Source organism: Phocoena phocoena, chromosome 2 (genome assembly GCF_963924675.1).
Source record: "Phocoena phocoena chromosome 2, mPhoPho1.1, whole genome shotgun sequence".
Taxonomy (NCBI): domain Eukaryota; kingdom Metazoa; phylum Chordata; class Mammalia; order Artiodactyla; family Phocoenidae; genus Phocoena; species Phocoena phocoena.
In genome coordinates this window covers 95,324,510-95,348,033 of record NC_089220.1, presented here as the reverse complement: position 1 = coordinate 95,348,033, position 23,524 = coordinate 95,324,510, and the positions used below count along the sequence as shown (strand labels likewise).

General features: G+C 41.2%; 1 protein-coding gene across 1 annotated transcript in view; it reads right to left on the bottom strand.

Annotated features, from left to right (window-relative positions):
- TMOD2 (tropomodulin 2) overlaps positions 1 to 8,610 on the bottom strand; it is a 46,699-nt gene extending 38,089 nt beyond the window's left edge. The window contains exon 1 of the mRNA XM_065901018.1: positions 8,518 to 8,610. The gene's annotated coding sequence lies outside the window, so the exon portion shown is untranslated. The remainder of the gene's footprint in view (positions 1 to 8,517) is intronic.
- Positions 8,611 to 23,524: the final 14,914 nt, after the last annotated feature.

The following is a 23,524-nucleotide window of genomic DNA, read 5'->3' as shown; positions in this document are numbered from 1 at the left end:
ACAGGGAATTCCCAAGAACGGTCACATTTTAATTGGCAGCATTTTTCTTCTCGGTGGTATGTAAAATACTGGTGCATTTTACAACTGATGGTATCTTAGAGTTGATAAGACTCTATTTGCAGTTCTATTCCAGGATTCTACAACTATACCCCAACTTCTTATCTTCCCCTGAAACAGAATTGCTCTCCTGGTTTTCTGGATCATACTATTAATCTACCAGTCAGTCACTGCCAAAACTCAGACCACTTGAGTTTCTTTTCCTTCTTTCCCTGTGTCGTTGGTTAACACCTCCTGTGGATTCTTATTGCATGATACTTTTCACACCATCTCTTCCTGTCACTCTTGCTTTAGATCTTTGTTCTTTCAGACCTGGAGTACTCTCATTGCATCTTGAAAGGATTCTATTCTTCCCTCTAAACCACCCAGAGCACCATGGTTAGATCATCTTTCTTCACACTGCTAACAAGCCACTTCCCGGATTAAGGACTTACAACGGCTCCCTCTTGTCTACACAATGAAATTCAGACAGTCTAGCATCCCAAACTCCTACTATTTGGCTTTGATCTGCACTTTCTGTTTTCTGTCTTCATTATTTTCCTAGGGAGCCCTCCAATCCAGCCAAAATTGTTTATTCCCTCTCTGTGGTCGGCAGAATAATGGCCCCCTAAAGATGTCCATATGCTAATCCCCAGAACCTGGGAATATGTTACTTTACATGGCAAAAGGGACTGCGTGTGATTAAATCAAGGATCTTAAACTAGGAGACTGTCCTGGATTATCTGGGTGGGTGCAATGTAATCACAGGGCTCTTAAAATATGGAAGAGGAAGGCAGAAGAGTCAGAGAATGAGATGTGATGACCAAAGCACAGGGACAGAGTGATGCAATTGCTGGCTTTGAAGATGGAGGAAGCGGCTGAGAGCCAAGAAATGTGTGCATCCTTTAGAAGCTGGAAAAGGCCTGGAAATGAATTCTCCCCAGAGCCTTCAGAAAAGAATGCAGCCCTGCTGACGCCCTCATTTTAGCCCAAAGAAACCTGCTTTGGACTTCCAACCTCCAAAATTGCGCGATAATAAATTTGTGTTTTAGGCCCCTGCATTTGTGACAGCAGCAACAGGAAACTAATATACTCTCTTATTCATAGACTTCCATTTTCCGAGATCATTGTTCTGGATATCTCGTTTGCCCTCCCGATTCACTTCCCACCCTGCTCTGTACCCTAGGAAGACGTTGTATTTACACGGCATCAAGGCTCCCTTGCTCTCTGGCTTCTGTTTGGCCAACAGGAGGCACTAGCAGGAAAATGGAGGGCAGGCGGAGAGGGAGGTTTGTCCGGAAGGGCCACATTGCCTACCAGGAAGCCCCCTCTACACAGCTGTCCCTACGCCCTTGCTGACTTCAGGCCTGGGGGTGGTGAAGGGTTCCTATGTGGCTAGTGCCAGATTTCTGCCTTGTTGGATTCCTCAAACCCTCCCTACAACTTTGTAAATAGTCTCTTTATTAAAATTCCCTCAAATTATTCAGTTTGAGTGTGTCCTCTGTTTCTTGTTGGGACCTTGGCTGATATGGTAATATTACTTGGAATGCCCTTCTCTATTCTCATGGTCAATCCATGTGCTCTGCTTTTGAGACCTGGCTCAGATCCCAGCTCTGCAGGACCACAGAACGTCAGGGCTGAGTGAGGCCTTAATGATCATCCAGTCCAGCAACACAGATGGTTTTTCTGATGCCTCTCTGATCACTCCTTGGTCTCTTTTGGCAATTCTTCTTCCTCTACCTTAAATACTGGCATGTTACAAGATCCTGTCTTAGCATTTCTTTTCTTACACTGTAAACTTTCCCTGGGGAAACTCATCCCCTCCAAAGTTTTCATTATAATCCATAACCTAAAGACCCCCAAATCCATATCTTTGATCTAGACTTTGTTCCTTGAGGGTTACGTCCATATATTTCCACTGCCGAACCAACATCTCTACTTCGCTGAATCAGCCATCTCAAATGTCAGAAGTATTCACATCATCTTTCCTTCCAAATAGCTTCTCCTCTGGAACTTCCAATTTTAGGAATTTGGCCAAGAAACCAGGGAGCCATCCTTGACATCTTCTCTTCCTTGTCTCCTCCCCGCCCACCAATAACCAAATCTGGTCCATACCTAAACATGTTGCGAATCCGCCTACGTCACTTGCCTGCACTGCCTCATCCAGCCTTAGTCCATCTGCATCCATTCTCCATACAAATGGCCAAAGTGATCTTTTTAACCAACTCTGTCCTAGTTACTTAAAATCCTCCAGTGGCTTCCCTTCGCTTGGAGGGTAAGGTTCAAATTCAGTCTGACCTCTGTCATGCCTCATCCTGCACTGCACTCCCCATCTCCTCCTGGCTTCAGCCCCCTGGACCACATCCAACTCCTGGATCATGCCTTATGTTGTTTCCTCCGCTCAAAGCACTCTTACCCCCTCTTTCTCTGGCTGACTGGTAGCCAACTCATCTTCCAGTCTCAATGTAAGCTTCAGTTCCTCAGAGAGGCCTTCTTCAGACCCCCAGGAAGGTCTGAGTCACTCCCTACCCCATGGCACACCCCTTACTCAGAGCTCTCCTTGACTTTATTACAATTGCTTGTTTTATCTCTGTCGTCCTTGCTAAGCTCTGTGAGGGTAGAGGCTGTATCAGTTTTAGTCATTGTTATAATCCTGGCTCTCAGCACAGGTCTTGACCCAGAGAAGACATCCAACAAGTATTGTGCAACAAATGTCAAAAGAAGGAAATGAGCTCAGAGAGGTCAAGTGACCCGTTGGTCCAGAGATCATTCCACCATATCCACAGCCTGCACTCTGTGTCACGGAACATTCTGAGGCCACCTAAACGCACAGAAGTTGCTCTGTTTCCTACATCTCGTTGCCTATGCCACCAGTTGAGTGTTCTTCCCTCTCTCATTATTTTTTATGTATGCTACATAAATGGTTCTCTCTCCAACTACACCACCAACTCATAGAGGACAGGGATGATGTCATAATTCTTTATACTCCTGGGCTTCTTGTACATACAGTCAACAAGTATCTACTGAAAGTCCACCTTTTCCAATGCTGGGACAAAAGCAGTGAACAGAACAGATGATATCTTGTGCCCTAACTGAGCTTACAGTTTGGCAGTGAGAGAGACTTTAACTAAGTAGTTACAATAACATGTTAATACTATGTAACAGTACCTGTTAAAACAAATTGCATACGTTGTGCCAGTGCACGGCGGGGGGGTCTTAAAGCCAGAGGAGAAAAAAAAAGTGTATCCTCCGGGAGCACAATTCTGATTTAAAGATTTGGGGGAAAGCTGGTTTTATTTTTAATAACAAATATAGATATACGTGAAAACATTATTCACATAGCTTTTAAAGTCAAATCACAGATTTCTAGCTCATGGCTAGCCTGCTTTAGCCCCTACCCAGGCCTCCCAGAGTTCGTATTTGTCCTTTTCGGAAAGTTTCCAAAGAGTTGCCGCAGCCTCACCTCCGGCAGAGTGTGTCCCATGGCAAGCTCTCAACATGCAACGAGAAACTAATATGCACACTGCAGTGAAGCAAGCGCCAAACAGAGCTTCCAGGAGTCCAGGTAGGCATGTACGTACACCAACCCGTTAGAAAATGGACAAGAGGAGCAAGGACTTGAGCTGAAGGGAGGATGACTTGGGCCCTCTGATAACTCTTCCTGTTACCAAAGATACAAGCCCGGAAAAGGAAAACAAGCAGTGTGGCTTCCTTCGCTTCTCTTTCCGCTACCTTATTTGTATAACTGTGGTATGAAAGAGGAAAATCAGATACGAAGTGCCCAGCCTTTGGCCCTCCCTCCCCACAAGATTAGAACCAAAGCCAAAACAAGCAGCCCTATTTATTAAATCTGATCCAAACCAAAGACCAATTTTCACAAAAGAGTAAGAAAAAAATACTTGTAAAACCTAGTGAGAAGTTTTTTAAATGGGTAAAACAGTGCCATAAATTGTTCTGGAGTACATACATATCTGGGAAAGCCACAAAGGACTGCACATGGAAAAGACAGACCACCACGTAGCGAGGGGAGGGGGAGTTAATTGGGGAAGGAGGACTTGGGCTTCCACCGTACTGATGATGATTTAGTCCCAAGAGGGGTAGTCAGTAAGTGAGAAGTTCTTATTCTGTATTATATATCTTCAATATTTTATAGTAATCTCTAAGCAATCAGTGAACCAGTTTGCACAAGAGCCAAATCTACATTTTCTAAAACTAGGAAATTAGAAAAAAATCAGCTTATCAATATATCCTCCAACAAAACAGGAATTGATCCTATATATTTAATTCCTTTCTAGCTGCAGGGAAATACAAAGATGTGTACAAAACACATAGCCTGTGTTTTGGAATCTAGCTATTTGAAGATGGCCCATTCAAGTCTGTTTTTTTTTTTTAAATAACCGAATGGCTCCTGCCATATCCTGGGAAATATCTGCAGGCGATGCAGGAGAGAGAATGGGGTGTGATGAGGAGGAATTTCAGGCAAAAAATATGAGGAGGCAATTGGAAGGGGCAAGCTGAATGGGGAATGAGGAACACATCTTACCAGAATGAAGTGTTTGTCTCTGAGATCATTTGTTCTTAACTTCCCAATCTTACAACGCAAAAGTTGCCATAGCTCCAACTGCGCTTGAAAACTGTCTCCTTTTAAAACAATGTGCCCACCAGTAACCACCCCCTCCAGGTTCAGAAGAGGACAGAAGACAAAAAACATGGGCCTTTGAGTCAGCCAGCCCTTGAACTGATGGTTACAGATCCATGTGCAAGTGACAACCTCTCCAAGTCTCTGTCCCTTCCTCTGTAAAACAGGTAAAGAGCAGTACTTATTTCAGAGGGTGGTTCCCTCTGTTAACCTTGTCAGGATCTGTTGAACGTGGAGAGGCAGCACCCTATAGGAGCCCTGGGTCAGCACTGCCAGGTGTAGCAAGCCGCCATGGGTAGGCTGGCCAAAGTATGAGATAGGTTTCCACCTGGGCAGGAAGTTGCCAAGAAGCTTCCTGGCGGGGGCAGAAGGGCTCTAGCATGGAAGTCTCACTGTCTGCCCAGACTGCCACCTGGTTTCTAATTATCTTGGCAGGTCCTATTCCCTGCTGCTGCCCTACCCCTTTGTCAGGCCCTATTCTCTGTTTTCTGAGGAGTTCTTGTTTCTTGACTTCTAACTCCTTGCCTACCACATGGGTGTCTGGGTCTTTTTGGTTTTCAACTGCCTATTGGTTCTAGCCATGTCCCCTCATCTTGGCTTCAGGAAGTTATGGGCTTCTCACTTCCTGACTGGCACTATGGGTTCTCTACTTTTTGTCTTTTCTGCCTGCTTATGCATCTTTGACCCACCTATCTTCTCTCCTTCTCTGGCATCTGTATCCCAGTTAGGTTTTGATCAAAGCTTTGTTATGACTTACAGGTGCTGTGTGCACCTTGACTCATGACTGCTTATCAAGATGATATGCAAAATATTTAACTGGTATGAAATGGGCACTGTCCTATCAGAATGGTTGTCAGCTATCAACGACAGGGATGGCTGACCCTGTATATACTGGCTGAACAGTAGCCCAGCTCCCTAGCCTCAAGACCCCTCCCACTGCTCTGACAAGAGGCCTCCTGGTTCTTTCACTGGGCTGGTGCCTCAGATTGGCTCCTTAATCCTCATGTCCTGGCTCGGCATGGCTGGCCTTGCACCTTGTTTCATGAGCTCCTATTACCCACAGTCCTAGAGCTGACCTTCTCATTCCTACTCTACTCAGCCGTCACCAGGGAAACCCAGGAATACTGGCGACACACAGGAAAGAAATGGGGTAGCCTTGATGCCAAAACGGGGGCAAAACATAAAAGCATATATATATATATAAATCTCAGGTACAGGAAAAACATCCTTGCAGCAAAAGGTTCTGTATAAAATTAAGTGCTGTATCTTAAGAATTGGTTCTGTTTTCTCGGTCTGGTAATAGGTCATAGTTCTCTTCTGCATCTGCCTTCTATGAGCCTCTTTGAGCCACATGGGTGCAGATCTTGAATTGAGAGAGGAAAGGGATAGCACTTTCAGAATGGTTCTTGGGTAAGGCTAGAATTTCTAAGGTTTGGGAATTATTAATACTTTAAGGTTGGAGTTAGGGGATGAGATGTCTTAAGAATAAATGATTCATAGTAGTCAAGACAAACCAAAAAACAGAACTTCCCCTGACCCAACTCACACCTCCAATAGGATTTAAATCTTGGGAACTTGAAGCCACAGACTCACTGTGAGTCCCCCGCGGATCCACTGCTTTTTTCTGTCACTAACCACACTGCCCTCTACAATCCTTTCCTTTGTTGACTTATTTATTTTATTGATCACCTCAATTTTTATTTAAAAAGTTCAAATCTACAGAAAATGTAAAATAGTACAATAAACACCTGTATACCACTCTCTTTAATTCACCACCTGTCATCACTTTGCTGCATTCTCGAGCATCCTCCCCAGCTCTTCAAATCCCCCTCCACCCTGAACCCACTGAAAGTTGCAGACGTCATGACACTGTGCCTCAAATACCCACATCTCAAAAGAAAAAGACAGTGTCCTACATGATCACAGCACCACCGCTGCACCTAAGAAAATGAAAAGTAATCCCATAATATTACCTAATATGCAGCCCGTGTTCAAATCTCTCCAATTGTCCCTAACTCATCGTTTATAGCTATTTTTTATTTATTTTTTCTGATTTAGGATCCAAAGTTCATACATCCTGACTGGTTATTACTTGAATATTTTAATCTACAGTATCCCATTCCCACCGTCTTTTTGGCAGGAACACCACACACGTGAAGTTATGACCTTCTTATTGCATCCCAACAAGAGATGCATGAGAGGTGTTGGGAAGCTTGATCATTCAGCTAAGGTGATGACTTCCTCATCTCTCCATTGTAAGGACACATTTTCCCTAGGTAATCTGTGCCGAGATACTTTGAAAAAATGCCGAGATACTTTGGAAAATGTGAAAATCCTATTCCCCAACAACCTTTTGCTCAAAGGTTTTGTACCCCTGGATGAATCCTTGCCTGAATCAGTTACATTAGGGTTGCATAGCACTGGTTTTCTGGTTCTCTCATTCCTTCTATTGTGTATTTATTATTCAAACAATGACCCATCAATACCCATCCTCTCTATCCTCAGTGTCTGTACTCTCTGCTTACTTTTTGCTGCGGTTTCCTCCCCTCCTCCTTGCTGACCACATCTGACCACTCTGCCCAGCACAGGGGAGCCATTTGCTTCTCCCTTTACCTGCTGATCCCATCATTTCACCTTCAGCAAATTAAAAACAAACACGGATCATCCACAGCCTGTTGTTGTCTACCAATTTATAGTAATTTACAAAAAATAAAAGTTGTAATGCATATTTATTGGGTTAGACTGCAGAGAGTAGATAGAGGAAATTGGTTTTATTTTTTAAAAAATCAGGTTGCCTAAACCCTGAAAAATCTTTCCTCCTCACTAGGTAAAGCCGCTTGCTCTGTCACAATCAGGTTTTTGTAATGGTGTTGAACACCAGCACCCTCATCTCCTCAGTTCCCTGATAATGAGAGTCTTGGAAGAACAGACGTTTAGAAATCATGTGACCCGAATGCCCCGTTTTACCATGGAGAAAGAGGATAAGAGAGATGAAGGGACTTGTCCAGGGTCCCTCAGCTCCTTAATGGTAGAGCTGGAAATGGGTTTTATAAATACCTTCTCCGATGTTCTTTTCATTCCCTTCCCAAGGACCTGGTGATTCAGATGTTTAGTAGGCAAGAGGAAGCCCGTAGCATTCACAGCCTCCTTCATTGCTAATTTGCATTTTGCCCGCATCACCTTCCCACCTTTGAAAACTCCCTTTAGGAGCCATTAGTATCATTATTATTAAAAAGCAATTTTCATTTCTGCAGGTCAACAGGGAAAATTTTGGAAGACTCAAGGGAGCACAATGCTACCATTACTTTAACCAGAAAAAAAATGAGTCCTGAGAACCTGCATCAGGCCGCTCTCGGAACGCTGCTTTCTCGGAGGCTGAAACGCCCTGCGGGTGACAGCTCCAGCCGGAGTCTACCCTTCCCCGTCGCCTGCTCTAACGCTGCAGTGACAGGCATTAGGCTCCAGGAGCTTGTCAAACGTTAACAAGAGAGGATAAAATGGGGAACAAAGCCCAGCGTAGAAAAACCCGGCCCCGCAGCTCAGGGAGGACAGAGACCGCGCCCTCACTGCGGCGGCCCGGGGGCTGCAGAGACTGCGGAGCCGCACTGCAGGGCGTGGGACCCACACCCGCCGGGCGCCTCTCCTCCTCGCCGCCCCGAACCGCCCGTAGAGCCGAGGAGGCCAGAGGCGGCCCCGGCCTCGAGCGCCCGCCCGGCCGAGCGCAGACGCCGCGGAGCATCCTCCCGAGGGCAGGGAGGGCGCGGCCGCCCCACGCTACGGGCCGGGGGCTGCGGACGGCGCCTCGCCCGGGCGGGCCCCCACCCACCCCTCGGCGCGCTCACCAGTCAGCGCGCCCATCCCGGAGCCGGCGGTGCTGGTAGTCAGTCCGTCTGCCCCGAGGTAGAGGGGCCGGCGAGCAGGGCGGCGCCGTGGCCCGGGCGAGCGAGGCAATCAACAGGCTGCTCCCGGCCGGGCGCGGCGCCGGGGCGCGCGGCTGCTGCGGAGCAGGCTGGGAAGCGTAGTTCGAGGCGGCGTGCGGCGGCCGCGCGGAGGCGGGACCCCGTGCCCACTGGCTGTCACCCCGGGCTTCCTCACCCCTCCCCTGAAGGTGTCCTCGCCCAGAATCTGCGTCCCGACCCCGTAACCGCTGTGCAGGCGAGGAGGACCTCAGCCTTGGGACCAAGCTGTGCGGGCTCTTTGGAGAAGCTCGGGGCTACGGATAGGGTGGGTGGCAAAGGCTCTCCAAGCTTGTGAGGAGCTGTTGGGTGAGTGACCATCTTTAAGTGGAAGCCTTGTTAACACCGGTTCAGAGACAGAGCAGGCCTGCCCTAGGTTTTATTGGCTTTACGCCGGCCTAGGGCGGGGCGTGGGGAGGAGTACCTGGGGTACATGCCTGGGGGTAGGGAGGTGGGGTGTAGCGAGGCCGATCTAAGGGTTGTGGGTGAGAATGTTCGAGAGCCCACGCACACGCAGTGGCGTCACTAGAGGAGAGGCTGGCTAATTTAGCCTCTCTGTGCCTTAGCATCCTTATCTGTAAGGTAGGCTTAAAGCTTGAAGACATGTTGTGAGGACTAAACGCATTTTAGTACGACAGACGCGCCGGGTGCATATGTGAAAGCACCTGTGTGTGGCACTTAGCACCTACTCAATAAATGTTCCTCGGGAGTTGCAGGGGAGACCCGGGCACACTTCCGGCCTCGAAAGCCCTACGTATAATGCTAAGCTAAAGATAGTCGGCCTCGTTGGTCTGGATAAATGTTACAACCCGCCGGGTTTGCTATTGTCACACGTTTAGCAGGCTCACTTCATCCGGAATGTAAACTGTGATGTGTCCTCTATGCCAGGTTCTTGGGAACTACAAAGATAGAGAAAATACTGTCTGGTCTCTGAAGCATGAAGTGGGGTGGGGTAACATTGGACAAAGATTGAAATTATGAAAATATATGGCATAATAGGATTGCCTTCCAGAAACGTTTTCTAATCATATGTGATATCTCTCCTTTTTGAACCCTTGCTGCATATTTTCAGTGCAATATTTCACATTATGGTGGGATTTGCATCTTCCAGATGTGGTGGAAGGAAAATGAACCAAAGGGGTGGATGCACCATTGCTGGCATAATCTCTGAAATAGGCAAAGGGTGAATGGAGGTGAAACAGTATCATAATCTGGCATGACCTGTGCGGTAATCATGTGACCAAAAAGAAAAAGTGCCGCAGAGAATTCCATGTTTGAAAATAGTAGCATCACTTTGCATTTGTGGAAGTACTTTCCTATCCATGTTCTAGCTTGATTTTTGCAACAGCCCTGTAAGAGGCAGAGTGAGGATTTTTTTCTTCAGTTAAGAGTTCTAAGAGACACAGGTGATATGAGTTATTCGGTCATCCAGCTGGTCATTAAGCCTATCTTCTCTCCTTCAGCCCTGACCTTCCCCAAAGGGGCACTCACAGCACTCTCTTTCCTTTGTACATTTCAAAACAGGACCATACCTTCCCCAGCAAGAGGGCTGAATCAGAAAATAAAGTTAATTCTCAAAGGCTCTTGAAACTATGAAAATGAACAATGGCATACAGTAGCTGCTGATTGAGAGACCAGTGTTGTTTCCACTATTCAACACTATAGTAATGAACTATAGTTTTGGCCTCCTCACCAGAATGACTAATCTGAGCGGGAAGGAGTGAACTTAAATGGAGGTGTGACCAAATCAATTTAAATCACATTCCCAAGTGTTCCTATATGTTTGTTATTCCAAATACCCTATGTAACAGACCAGATGTCTTTGACTTTTTTATGTTGTACATTTGTCACAAATTATAGCTTTCTGTTAAATAAGAATAGGACTGCTTACAGGTCAAGCTAGTAGCTTCCTCGGAGAAAGCTGATGGTAGGCATAAGCTGAAAATAATAAAGCAATTTTATTCAGATTTGAAGAAAGAGTAGCAAAGGTTTGATATAGCAAAGATACTTAGTGGTGTACTATCTTTCTCATTGGCTTCCTTGTGATTCCCTGAAAGGAAAAGGTCTGCATGGGATGAAATGAATGGAGCACTGCTTCAGATGAAGATTGTGAAATGAAGCAGGTGCAGAAATGATTTCTTAGGTTAAAGTCATAGGTGGCAGCCAAAGCAGAGATACAAGAGCTCTCCAACGGTCCCAGTCCCATTTATATGAAAATGTAAAATTGAAACACAACTCCTAGAGCTGAAAGGGACCTTACAGATCATCTTGTCTTGCCTCTTCATGCAGTGAGGAGGCTGATACATCGAAAGTAAATTCGCAATGGAATATGTAGCATACATCATTTGGAACACGTAGTGGATACTGTTGCTTGCCTACTCAACATCCATTCCCGCCTTTTCCTTCTTCTTTGCAGAAGCCTGTAAAGGTGTTCACCCATTAGGGAACCTGACCCTATTACCATCCCATACCAACCTGTCATGGGCAAGGGGAATACAATCAATCCTCTTGACTGGCCACTGAGAGATTAGGGGTGGGCATGTGACCCAGTTCTGGCAAGTGAGGCCTGAGGAGGGGTCAGCTGAAGTCCTTCTAGGAAAGGTTTTCTTGCTCTTAAATAGAGGCATACAGGGAAACATGCCACCATCTCCATGGGATGTTGTTGCATCTGGCTGTTTTACCTCAAACTGGAATAGCCATTTTAGGGGATCCAGCCTTAAAACAAAGCCAACACACTGATGATGGCAGAGTAAAGAGATAGAATGAACTTGGGTCTGTGATGTTGTTTTTGAGACAGTAAACCAATCAGCCCTGGTGCTGCCCTACCTCTGGACTTATTATTGTAGGAGATAATATCCTTATTGTTGAGCCCATTTGAGATGGAGTTTTCTGTTACTTGAAACTGAAAGAATCCTAAGTGTTGCAGATGAAATGTGAAAGTAAATTCTTTGGATGGACTGAAGGACTACTTCCCAGAGTTAATAAAAACAAACAACAACCACAACCCAGGCAAAGGATAGGGATATTATCCATTATAAATGGATAGAAGTATGCGTTTTAACTATGGTTAAATTGTGGTTTCCAATCCAGACAGACCTGGGACGAACCCATATATTTACTGCTTGCTTGACTGTGGCCAAGTTTCTTTAACCTTTCTAAGCCTCATTTTCTTCATCTCTAGGCTGGGGATAATAATACTTACCACATGGGGTTGTTATGAAGATGAAATGAGATAATTTGTGTCAAGTATGCTACAAAGGATATGGTGTCTAGTAAGCACTAAAGGAGTGGTGACTATCTTGATGAACTATGAATTATCTTATTTATAGTGTAATAAATAACACTATAACAGCCCTGGTGCTGCATCTAAAAGTGAATCACTATATAATAGTGATCATATTAAATGACACCACAGTGATGTAAGCAACAAAGTCCAGAATGTGGGAAACTCTACATGACAACCCAGTTCTTCAATAAATTGCAAGAAAAATAAGGGAAGGAGAGTTTATAGATACACAGAAATAGAAGAGGCAAATAACCATATGTAGTGTGTTATCTTGATTTGAACAAAGCAGCCATTAAAAAAAATCACATTTATGAGACAACTGGGGGGAATGTGAACACAGAATATTTGATTATCTTAGGGTATTATTTTAAAATTGTTTGGATGTGATAATGGTATCATGTTATTTTTTTAAAAAGAGTCATCTTTTGGAAAGATACTACTGAATATTACTGAAAAAATACTGAATATTTGCAGAAGAAATAATATCTGGGATTTGCTTTTCAAATAATCCAGCATGAGAGTAGTGGTAGGGTGGCAGGGTGGAGGTATCGATGAAACAGGATAGGCCATGAGTTGATAATGGTTGAAGCTGAGTAATGGAGCTTTATTAAACCATTCCCTCTGCATTTTTTTTTTTTTTGGTAACTTTTGACCCCCTTCCATGTGATGAGAACTTTTTAATATCTTTTCTCTTAACAACTTTCAAATATGCAATACAGTATTATTAACTATAGTCACATGCTGTACATTACATCCCCATGACTGATTTATTTTATAACTGTAAGTTTGTATCTTTTGACCCTCTACACCCATTTCACCCACTCCCCACTCCTTGCCTCTGGCAACCACTGGTCTATTCTCTGTCTACAAACTTGGTTTTTGTTTTTGTTTTTGTTTTAGATTCCACATGTAAGTGAAATCACACAGTATCTGTCTTTCTCTTCTAACTTATTTCACTAAGGATAATGCTCTCAAGGTCCATCCATGTTGTCGCAAATGGCAAGATTTCATTCTTTTTTGCGGCTGAATAATCTCTGTATTTTTATTTTTTAAATTTATTATTATTTTTTAAATCTCTGTATTTTTAAAATACAGCTTCCCTGAGATATATTTCAAATACCATAAATTTACCCTCTTAAAGTGTACAATTTTGGGCTTCCCTGGAAGCACAGTGGTTGAGAATCTGCCTGCCAAGGCAGGGGACACGGGTTCAAGCCCTGGTCCGGGAAGATCCCACATGCCGCAGAGCAACTAAGTCCGTGCACCACAACTACTGAAGCCCGCGCACCTAGAGCCCGTGCTCCGCAACAAGAGAAGCCACCGCAAAGAGAAGCCTGCGCACCGCAATGAAGAGTAACCCCCGCTCGCCGCAACTAGAGAAAGCCCGCACACAGCAACAAAGATCCAATGCAGCCAAAAATAAATACATAAATAAATTAATTTAAAAAAATCTTTTGCCTACTTTTTAAATTGGGCTATTTGTCTTTTTATTATTGATCTATAAATGTTTTTTATGTGTTCTGATTATAAATTCCTTATCAGACATATTATTTGCACATATTTTCTCCCATTCTGTGGGTTGTTCTTTTTTCTAATTTCTTGATGGTATCCTTTGGTAAACACCCTTTATCAGTTTGAGGAGGTTCCTGTCTATTCCTACTTTGTTCAATGATTTTATCATGAAAGGGTGTTAGATTGCAACAAAGACTTTTTCCGTGTCTGTTAATATGATCATGTGGGTTTTTTCATTTATTCTATTAATATGGTGTATTACATTTATTTTCAGATCTTAAATTAACTATTCATTCCTGAGATAAATCCTACTTGGTCATGGTGTATAATCCTCTTTATATATCGTTGGAATTGGTTTGCAAGTATTTTGTTGAAAACCTTTTGTGTCCATATTCATAGGAAATATTGGTCAGTAGTTTTCTTATCTTTTGATGCTTTGACTAGTTTTGGTATCAGAGTAATACTAGCCTTATAGAATGAGTTAGGAAGTGTTGCTTCCTCTTCTAATTTTGGGAAGCATTTATGAAGGACTGGTATTAATTTTTTAAATTCTTTAAATGTTTGGTAGAATTTACCAATGAAACCATCTGGGCCTTGGCCTTTTTTGTTGGAAATTTAAAAATTACTAGTTCAGTCTTTGTGGTTGAATTCAGATTACGTATTTCTTCTTGAGTCAGTTTCGTTAGTTTGTGTCTTTCTAGGAATTTATCCGTTTCATCTAAGTTACCTTGTTTGTTGGCAAACAGTTGTTCATAATATTTCTTTATTATCCTTTTTCTTTCTGTAATATCAGCAGAGATATGAAGATCTAGGAGATGTTCCCTCCTTCATTCCTAATTTTAGTATATGCATCTCTTTCTTTTTTTCTTGGTCAGTCTAGCTAAAGGTTTGTCAATTTTGTTGATCTTTTCGAAGAACCAACTGTTGGTTTCGTTGATTTTCTCTATTGTTTTTCTAGTCTCCATTTCATTTATTTTTGCTATAATCCTTATTAACTTTACTATGGCTGAGATGGTTTCACTCGTGAATTCTACCAAGAATTTAAGGAAGAAATGTTACCAATTCTCTATAATCTCTTCCAGAAAGTAGAAGCAGAGGAACATTTCCTAACTCATTCTGTGAGGCCAGTATTACCCTAATACCAATACCAGACAAAGATATTACAAGGAAGAAAAATTACAGGTCAGTATCTCTCATGAAAATAGATGCAAAAGTCTTCAACAAAATATTAATAAATTGAGTTCAGGAATGCATAAAAAGAATCTTACTAACAAGTGGAGTTTATTCCAGGTATGCAAGGCTGGTTCACCATTTAAAAAATCAATAAATCTATCACATCAGCAGGCTAAAGAAGAAAAAACTGATATGATCATATCAATGGATATAGAAAAGGCATTTGACAAAATCCAACATTCATTCATGATAGAAAGCACGCAGAAAACTAGGAATAGAGGGGATCGTCCTCGATATGATAAAGAAGATATATAAAAACTACAGCTGACATACTTAATGGTGAGAAACTAGATGCTTTCCCCCTAAGATCAGAAACGAGGCAAGGATATCTCCTCTCATTATTCCTATTCAACATCATACTGAAAATCCTAGTTAGTGCAGGGCGACTAGAAGGGGAGGGAAGGTATATACAGATTAGGAAGGAAGACATGAAAGTCTTTGTTCATAGATGACATGATTGTCTATGTAGAAAATCCCAAAGAATTATTTTAAAAACCTTTCGGAACTAATAAGTGATTATAGCAAGGTTGTTAAGTTACAAGGTCAACAGACAAAGGCAATTGCTTTCCTGTAATTGTAAATTAAAAACACAACATCATTTATTTTAGTACCAAAAAAAAAAAAGAAAGAAAAAAATACTTAGGTATATGTACCTATATGAGGGAAACGACAAGCTCTGATGAAAGGAGTTAAAGAAAATTTATATGGTGAGATATTTCATGTTTATAGAGAGAAAAACTCAGTGTTGTTTGGATGCCATTTCTTCCCAACTTGACCTATAGATTCAGGGCAATCCCAATCAAAATCTGAACAAGTTATTTTGTAGGTATCAACCAACTAATTCCAAAGTTTATATGGAAAGGTAAAAGACCCAGACTAGTCATACAATACTGAAGAGGAAGAACAAAGTCAAAGGACTTACACTACCAAATTTCAAGACTTACCATAAAGCTACAGTAATCATAACAGTGTGGTATTAGTGAAAAAATAGACAAATAGATCAATGAAACAGAATAGAGAGCCCAGAAATAGACTCACACAAATACAGTTAACTTATCTTTGACAGCGAAGCAAAGACAATTTAATAGAGAAAGGATAGTTTTTTCAACCAGTGGTGCTTAGCAACTGGACATCCACATGGAAAAGAATAAATCTAAACACAGAATTCTCACCATTCATAAATATTAACTGAAGATGGATCATAGACCTAAATTCAAATCGCAAAACTATAAGACTTACAGGAAATAACATAGGACAAAATCCCAGTGACTTTGGATTTGATGATGACTTTTTAGATACAACACCAGAAGCAGATTCGGGAAAGAAAAAATTGATAAGTTGGGCTTTATGAAAGTTGAAAACTTCTTCTCTGAGAAAGACACTGTTAAAAGAATGAAAAGGCAAGCCACAGACTGGGGAAAATATTTGTTGGCAAAGATGTGGAGAAATTGGAACCTGCATACATTGCTGCAAGTGGGAATGTGAAACGGTGCAGCTGCTATGGAAAACAGTTTGGTGGTTCCTCAAAAAGCTAAACATGTGACCCAGCGATTTCAGTCCTAGGTATCTTTCTAAAGAAATCTAAAGTAAGGACTTGAACAGATACTTATATGCCAGTGTTTACTGCAGTATTATTTACAACTGCCAAAATGTGGAAACAACCCAACAAGTATCCATCAGCCGATGAATGGACAAACAAAATGTGATCTATCCATACAATGAAGTATTATTCAACCATAAAAAGGGATGAAGTTCTGACACGTGCTACAACATGGATGAACCTTGAGGACATTATGTTAAGTGAAACAAACCATACACAAAGGACAAATATTCTAAGTTTCTATTTGTAAGAGATGTCTATAATAGGCAAATTCATAGAGATAGAAAGTAGATTAGAGGTTACCAGGGGCTGTGGGAAGTAGAAATCGGAAGTCACTGCTTAGTGTTTATAGTTTCTGTTTGGAGTGATGAAAACGTTTTGGAGATAGTGTTGTGATGGTGGTACCACATTGTGAATTGTATTTTGTGCCACTAAGTTGTATACTTAAAAATGGTTAAAGTGGTTAATTTTATATTATATTATACATATATATTTTACCACAAATTAAAAAACTAATAATGTAATGTGAATTTTTTTTTTTTTGCGGTACGTGGGCCTCTCACTGCTGTGGCCTCTCCCGTTGCGGAGCACAGGCTCCGGACACGCAGGCTCAGCGGCCATGGCTCACGGGCCCAGCCGCTGCGCGGCATGTGGGATCTTCCCGGACCGGGGCACAAACCCGTGTCCACTGCATCGGCAGGCGGACTCTCAACCACTGAGCCACCAGGGAAGCCCGAAACATTTTATATGGGTTAATTGTATGGTATGTGAACTATTTCTCAATAAGCCTGTTAAAATGTGCAATTATATAATTATAGCACAATTTACTTATCTGTTCTGCTGCTGAATCATTGATTATTTCCAGTTTTTGTTGTTCTGAATGATGCTGCTATGGACGTTTTCACAACATGTCTCCTGCTGTATAGGTACGAGATTTTCAACAGGGGATATACAGTGTCTAGTATTGGAATTTCTGGTTTGTAGGGAATGTGCATGTACAGTTTTTCAAGACAGTGGCAGAGTGTTTTTCAGAGTGGCTGTACCCAATTGTACTCCTCCCAGCATTGCATAGAATTCTTATCTTCACTGGTAACTGGTCTTACCAAACTTAGATTTTGCCCATCTGGTGAGTGTAAAAGGGTTACTCTTTGTGGTCTTAATGTGAATTTTTCTGATTTTAATGAGATTGAGTATTTTTTCATATGTTTATTCACAATTAGGATATTTTCTTCTATAAAATTCTAGTTATCCCATTGGATTATGTCTTTTATTGTTATATAAGAATTAGCTCTTTAAATATTCTAGATATTAATCTTTGGTTGATTGCATATGTTACAAATAGACATTCCTTGCTACCAGAATTTATGGAGTTTCTGAATTCAGATAACCAGAGTTCAAATAATGAAGAATACCTAGTTTTCAGAATCTATTTCATTCTTTATTTTCATATAAAAGTTAGCTAGAATTTGGATAATGAGATGATTCAACATTTTATTCAAATATTTTTGGTTCCTAGGACACCTGTTTCTTCTCTTAGTTTCTAATTTGTCTTTTTATTTCCTTTAAGATATCTTTTTTGTTAGAAGTTCTTAATTTTAACGTTGTCATGCTTATCAATCTTTTATGAATAGAGCTTTTTTTCATCCTACTAAAGAAGTCTTTTCTTGTCCTGAGATCATAAAGATATTTTTCTCTATATTCTTCTAAAAGTTTTATCTTTCACAATTTTTTTTTTTTTTTTTTTTTTTTTTTTTTTTTTGCGGTACGCGGGCCTCTCACTGTTGCGGTCTCTCCCGTTGCGGAGCACGGGCTCCGGACTCGCAGGCTCAGCGGCCATGGCTCACGGGCCTAGCCGCTCCGCGGCATGTGGGATCTTCCCAGACCGGGGCACGAACCCGTGTCCCCTGCATCGGCAGGCGGTCTCTCAACTACTGCGCCACCAGGGAAGCCCTATCTTTCACATTTAAGTCTGTAATTCAACTGAACTTAAATTTTGTGTGTGGTAGGAAGTAGAGATTCTACCATGTGGATAACTAATTGTCCTGACATCATGTGTTTTATAGACCATTTCCCAGTGACCTACAATGCTACCTTTGTCATAGATGAAGTTCTTATACATTTGTGATTGTGTTTCTGGGTGCACTATTATCCATTGGTTTTCCAGCATCAATATCACCCTGGCTTAACTATTATAGCTTCATAATAATTCTTGATATCTGGTAGGGCAGTTTCCCTTTCCTTATTCTTCAAAAATATCTTGGCTGTCTGTGGGTCTTTGCTTTTCCATATCAACTTTAGAATTAGCTTGTCATGTTTTTTGCAAACCCATTGCTGTTTCATAGAATATACGATCAATTTGTAGAGTACTGACATTTTGTATTTTATTGAGTCTTCCTGTCCATGAACATGGTGTAGTTTTTCCATTTATTTAAGTCTTCTTTAATGTATTTTCAAATATTAAAAATTTTTTCTGTAAAGGTCTTGCCCATCCTTTATTAGATTCATTCCTTTGTTCTATCTATTCTGTCATTTAATCTACTAATGTCTTAATATTAAGGCACCCTTGAATTTCTAGGATAAAGTCATCTTGTTTATGATGGATTATCATTTTTATGCACTGCTAGATTTGGCTTAATAATATTTTAAGATTCTTATATCCATCTTTATGAGCGTGATACCTTCCTCAACTGGTTTTGGTCATGGTTATCCATGATGGATATGGGATTGGGTGTATGGTTATATTATGAACTAAGTTGAAGATTGTTCCTGCTACTTCTTTTCTCTGAAAGAGTTCACATAAAATTGGATTGATCTGTTCTTTGAAAGGTTGATAGACTCTTCCAATAAGATCTTCCGATGCTGACTTTTTTTTGGTAACAAGATTTTTAACTCTAGTACTGATTCAGTTTCTTTAATGGTTATAGAACCATTCAGACTTTCTATTTTGTCACGTATTAGTTTAGGCAAGTTGTTTATGGTTGTAGCTTACAAATCCCTCTTGTTTTGATACATAAGCCTGTCCCTTTTTTATTGCCAACTCAATTATGAATTTCATTAAAAAATTAAATTATAAATACTTATATTAGGAGGACTTCAAGTTAGTTTAGACTTCCAGCTTGCTAGAACCAGAACCAGATATGAATTTCTTCAACTTTACTAGATATTGTCCTATAGCTCTTCAAAGTGGTTGCACCTATTTATACTGCCACCAACACTGTTTGAGAATTTCTGTTGTTCAACAGGAATCTTACCAATACTCAGAATTGTCCAGTTCTTTAATTTTTGCTAGTGTCATGCCTATGAAATTGTAGTTTTAAATGGAATTTCTCTGCTTTTTGGTAAGGTTGTGCATCTTTCTATTGGCCATCTGCGTTTTATCTTCTGTAAATTGTCCGTTCATATCTTTTGACCATTTTTCTAGTGGGTGTTTTTCTTCTAATAACTTGTAGACATTTTAACATACTCTGGATAGTAATACTTTGTCAGTTATAGGTATTCAAATATATTTTCCCATTTTACACCTTGTCTATTGAAATTTTTCAGGTGCCTTTTCAGGACAGAGGTTTTTATGTTTATATATAGAATTTGCCAGTTGTTTTCTTCGTAGTTTGTATTTTTGGTATCTTGCTTAAGAAATTCTTTGCTATCCTAAGGTTATAAGGATATTCTAAAAGTGTTAAAGTTTGCTTTTCCCAATTATATATTTAATCAGTCTATAATTGATTTTGGCATATGGTATAAGGTAGAGATCTACAATTTTTTTCCACGTGGATGGCTAATTGTGGCAGCAGCATTTATTGTCATAGATTCATTTCTCTGATATGTGTGGGTCTGCGTCCCCTTCTTACATTTATTTGTCTTTCCCAGCATCACTACTATAATAGTTTAGTTCTCATCACATTTTTTGTAAATCTTGATGATTGTAAAGTTAAGTCTCCCTTTCTCATTCTTCTTCAGGAATGTCTTGGCTCTTCTTAGCCTTTATCTTCCATATGAATTTTAAGGTAAGCCTGTCATGTCCTTTGAAGAATCCTGTAGGGATTTTGGTTGGAATTTCAATGAATTTATATATGAGTTTGGGAAGGAAATGAAATTTTTGCATGTCCCCATTTATAAACATGGTATATCTCTATTTTTGTTTAAATCTTCTTTTATGTCCTTTAATAGAATGTAATAATTTTTCCATATAAAGCATGCTTCTCTTTTGCTAATTTTATTCCTAGATTTTTTTTTTTTTGGTATCTAAAAGGTTGTCTTTTCCACACAATATTTTCTGATTGATTGACGCAATTGATATTTGCATAATGTGTCTTATAGTCTTATAGTTTGAACAGTTCCAATGTAGACATTATCTGTGTTATCTGTAAACATTTTAGTATTGTTTATAATTGGTAAATAACGGTTTATTTCTTTTCAATCTTCATTTCCATTTCTCCTTCTTTTTCTTATTGCATTGGCTAGGACCTCCAGAACAAAATTAAACAGGAGTAGTAACAGAAGCCTTCCTGTTCTCATTCTTGATCTCAGAGGGAGTGCTTCTAATGGTCACTACTAATGATGAGGTTTGTTCTATGTTGTAGGTAGATATACATAAAACTAATTTTGAAGTTCTGGTTGAAGAAGGAAAAATAAATGTACAGAAAATTCAATCTGAGACACAAATTGTAGATATTAACTTTGGATTAGGGAGAGATCGATATAAAATTCACAGGGGCTTTCCTGGTGGTGCAGTGGTTGAGAATCTGCCTGCCAATGCAGGGGCCACAGGTTCAAGCCCTGGTCTGGGAAGATCCCACATGCCGCGGAGCAACTGGGCCCGTGAGCTACAACTACTGAGCCTGCGCATCTGGAGCCTGTGCTCCGCCAACAAGAGAGGCCGCGATAGTGAGAGGCCCGCGCACCGCGATAAAGAGGGTCCCCCGCTTGCCGCAACTAGAGAAAGCCCTCGCACAGAAACGAAGACCCAACACAGCCAAAAATAAATTAAATAAATAAATAAATAAAAGAATCCTCCGGCCAATGCAGAGGACATGGGTTCGAGCCCTGGTCCAGGGAGATCCCACATGCTGCGGAACAACTAAGCCTCTGTGCCACAACTACTGAGCCTGAGCTCTAGAGCCCGTGAGCCACAACTACTGAGCCTGTGTGCCACAGCTACGGAAGCCTGCGCACCTAGAGCCCGTGCTTTGCAACAAAGAGAAGCCACCTTAATGAGAAGCCCGTGCACCAAACAAAGAGTAGCCCCTGCTCGTAGCAACTACAGAAAGCCTGTGCGCAGCAATGAAGACCCAACACAGCCAAAAATAAAAATAAATAAATTTATTTTTAAAAATTCGCAGGAACACTAGATATTTGACAACAGCTCAAATCTATCTAGGAAAAAATAACTCACAAAGAACCCTAACCATGCAACATCAAATAAGTACTTATTTAAGCCGATTAATTTCTGAGAGCTAGAGGAAACGCTAGTGAAGATCACAAAAAGGAATCATGGAGAAAATTCTGAGAACTGTGTTGAATTTATTTCAGAGCATTTTAGAACTGTTCTAGACATGTTTTCTGACCCAGGATTTCTTATGGCTGGAGAAATTGAAAATAACTAGGGACAGCTTAGAAATTAGCTCTGATAAGAGAGAAGTGGGATGGCTTTCGAATCTCCACACATTTCTTGTGATAACTTTTCCCTTGCACTTTTACAGAGGACTTGGTCTTTTTGTAAAGGAATTAAGTGATCATCACCTAGCCTTTTTCCTTCCTGGCTCATTTTCTGCCTCCTTATATATACTGTTCTGCCTTTTGGGAATCTCTGACTCCCAAAGCTATCTTCCTGGTTCCTTATTTAGGCCTGTCTTTCCCCACTTTAATTCAGCATTTCCCAAATTGTAAAATTTCTGAGAAAAAAAGGGGTTCCATGGTCAAATGAGTTTGGGAAATATGGTGTCAGGCAAAATCCAATACCTTATTTTACTACAGGACTTCTAGAGCCTTCAGTATACTAATGTGCACTGTGAATCTCCAAAAGGGAAGCATATATCGCAGTGTTTCTCCAATTAATTGATCGTGGAACCCTTTGCAAACAACACCTAATAACACCTCATAGAACCCAGTTCATTAATTTTCAAATAAAAACTTCCATTTCTTCAGTAAGCTTTTCTTTAGTGGAAGACATGTGATATGCTATCTCTCTACTAGACTGTCAACTCTGAGGGCAATTTCTCCTGTTTTCTTGAAGTATTACCTGATCTCATTTATATATTGAAACTCTGGGGTTCTGCCTCTTTCTTAGGTCCTGGGGTAGGCACACTGGACACCACCCAAGAGTTCCTCTATGGCAGACTCTTGCTAAATTACCTAATTTAGCTTTCAAGATCTTTTTACTACATCTCAATTCAACCACTTGTGACGCTTTATTCAGGGCACTGAGCTAGGTAGGCACTGCTGGAGCTAAAAAGGATGAGTAAGATCTAGTTATACCTCCCAGGAGTATGTATAGAGGAGATAAGACAAGTACATGACACAAAACACGAGTTAAATGCTAAACAAGAGGTACAAACCACCTTGATATTCAATGGAGAAACAATAACAATTGGGCAGTTGGGGGAGGGGGACAGGTGGGAAGAATCAGGAAAGATCTCATTTTGGGATGTATCATTTGGGATGGACCTTAATATTTTCTTAAATGTAGACAGAGAGTATTGGAAGAGTGGGGTTACAGGTGGAGGGTATAGCATATGCAAGGCATGAGGGTAAGAAGTTCAAGTGGCAGGAGTATATGGAGTTTGCAGGATGAGTTGTAGATGGGGTACGGCCAGAGCATGAATAATAAAAATGGAAATAAGAGTTGAATGCCAGTGTGAGTTAATACTGCTGTCCACAGGGAGCCACTGAAGAATTTTTGAGCGGAAGGGTGATTCGGGGTCCACGTGTTCCTCCCCCACTCTCGTCCTGTCTCCTATACTCTAGTTCCTTTGCCTCTGTCCAGCACAGCGACATATCAAAACTTCAGCCAATGAATCAAACCTCCAGTCTCCTAACCTGCCTGTAGGGTACTTCCTCCTGGAGAGCTGTCCAGAGTACAACAGAATCCTGAGCGCTAGATTCTAGTAAACGCGCACCCACTCTGTGTAGAATACGGAAGCCAGAAAGTTGAGGAGAGGGTGTTCAGATAAAGACTACAGATAAGAGGTCACTGATGGCGTTAATGACAAAACTTTGGGGAGTCATGATTTCAGGGTATCAAAGAGGAAACTGATAAGAAAAAA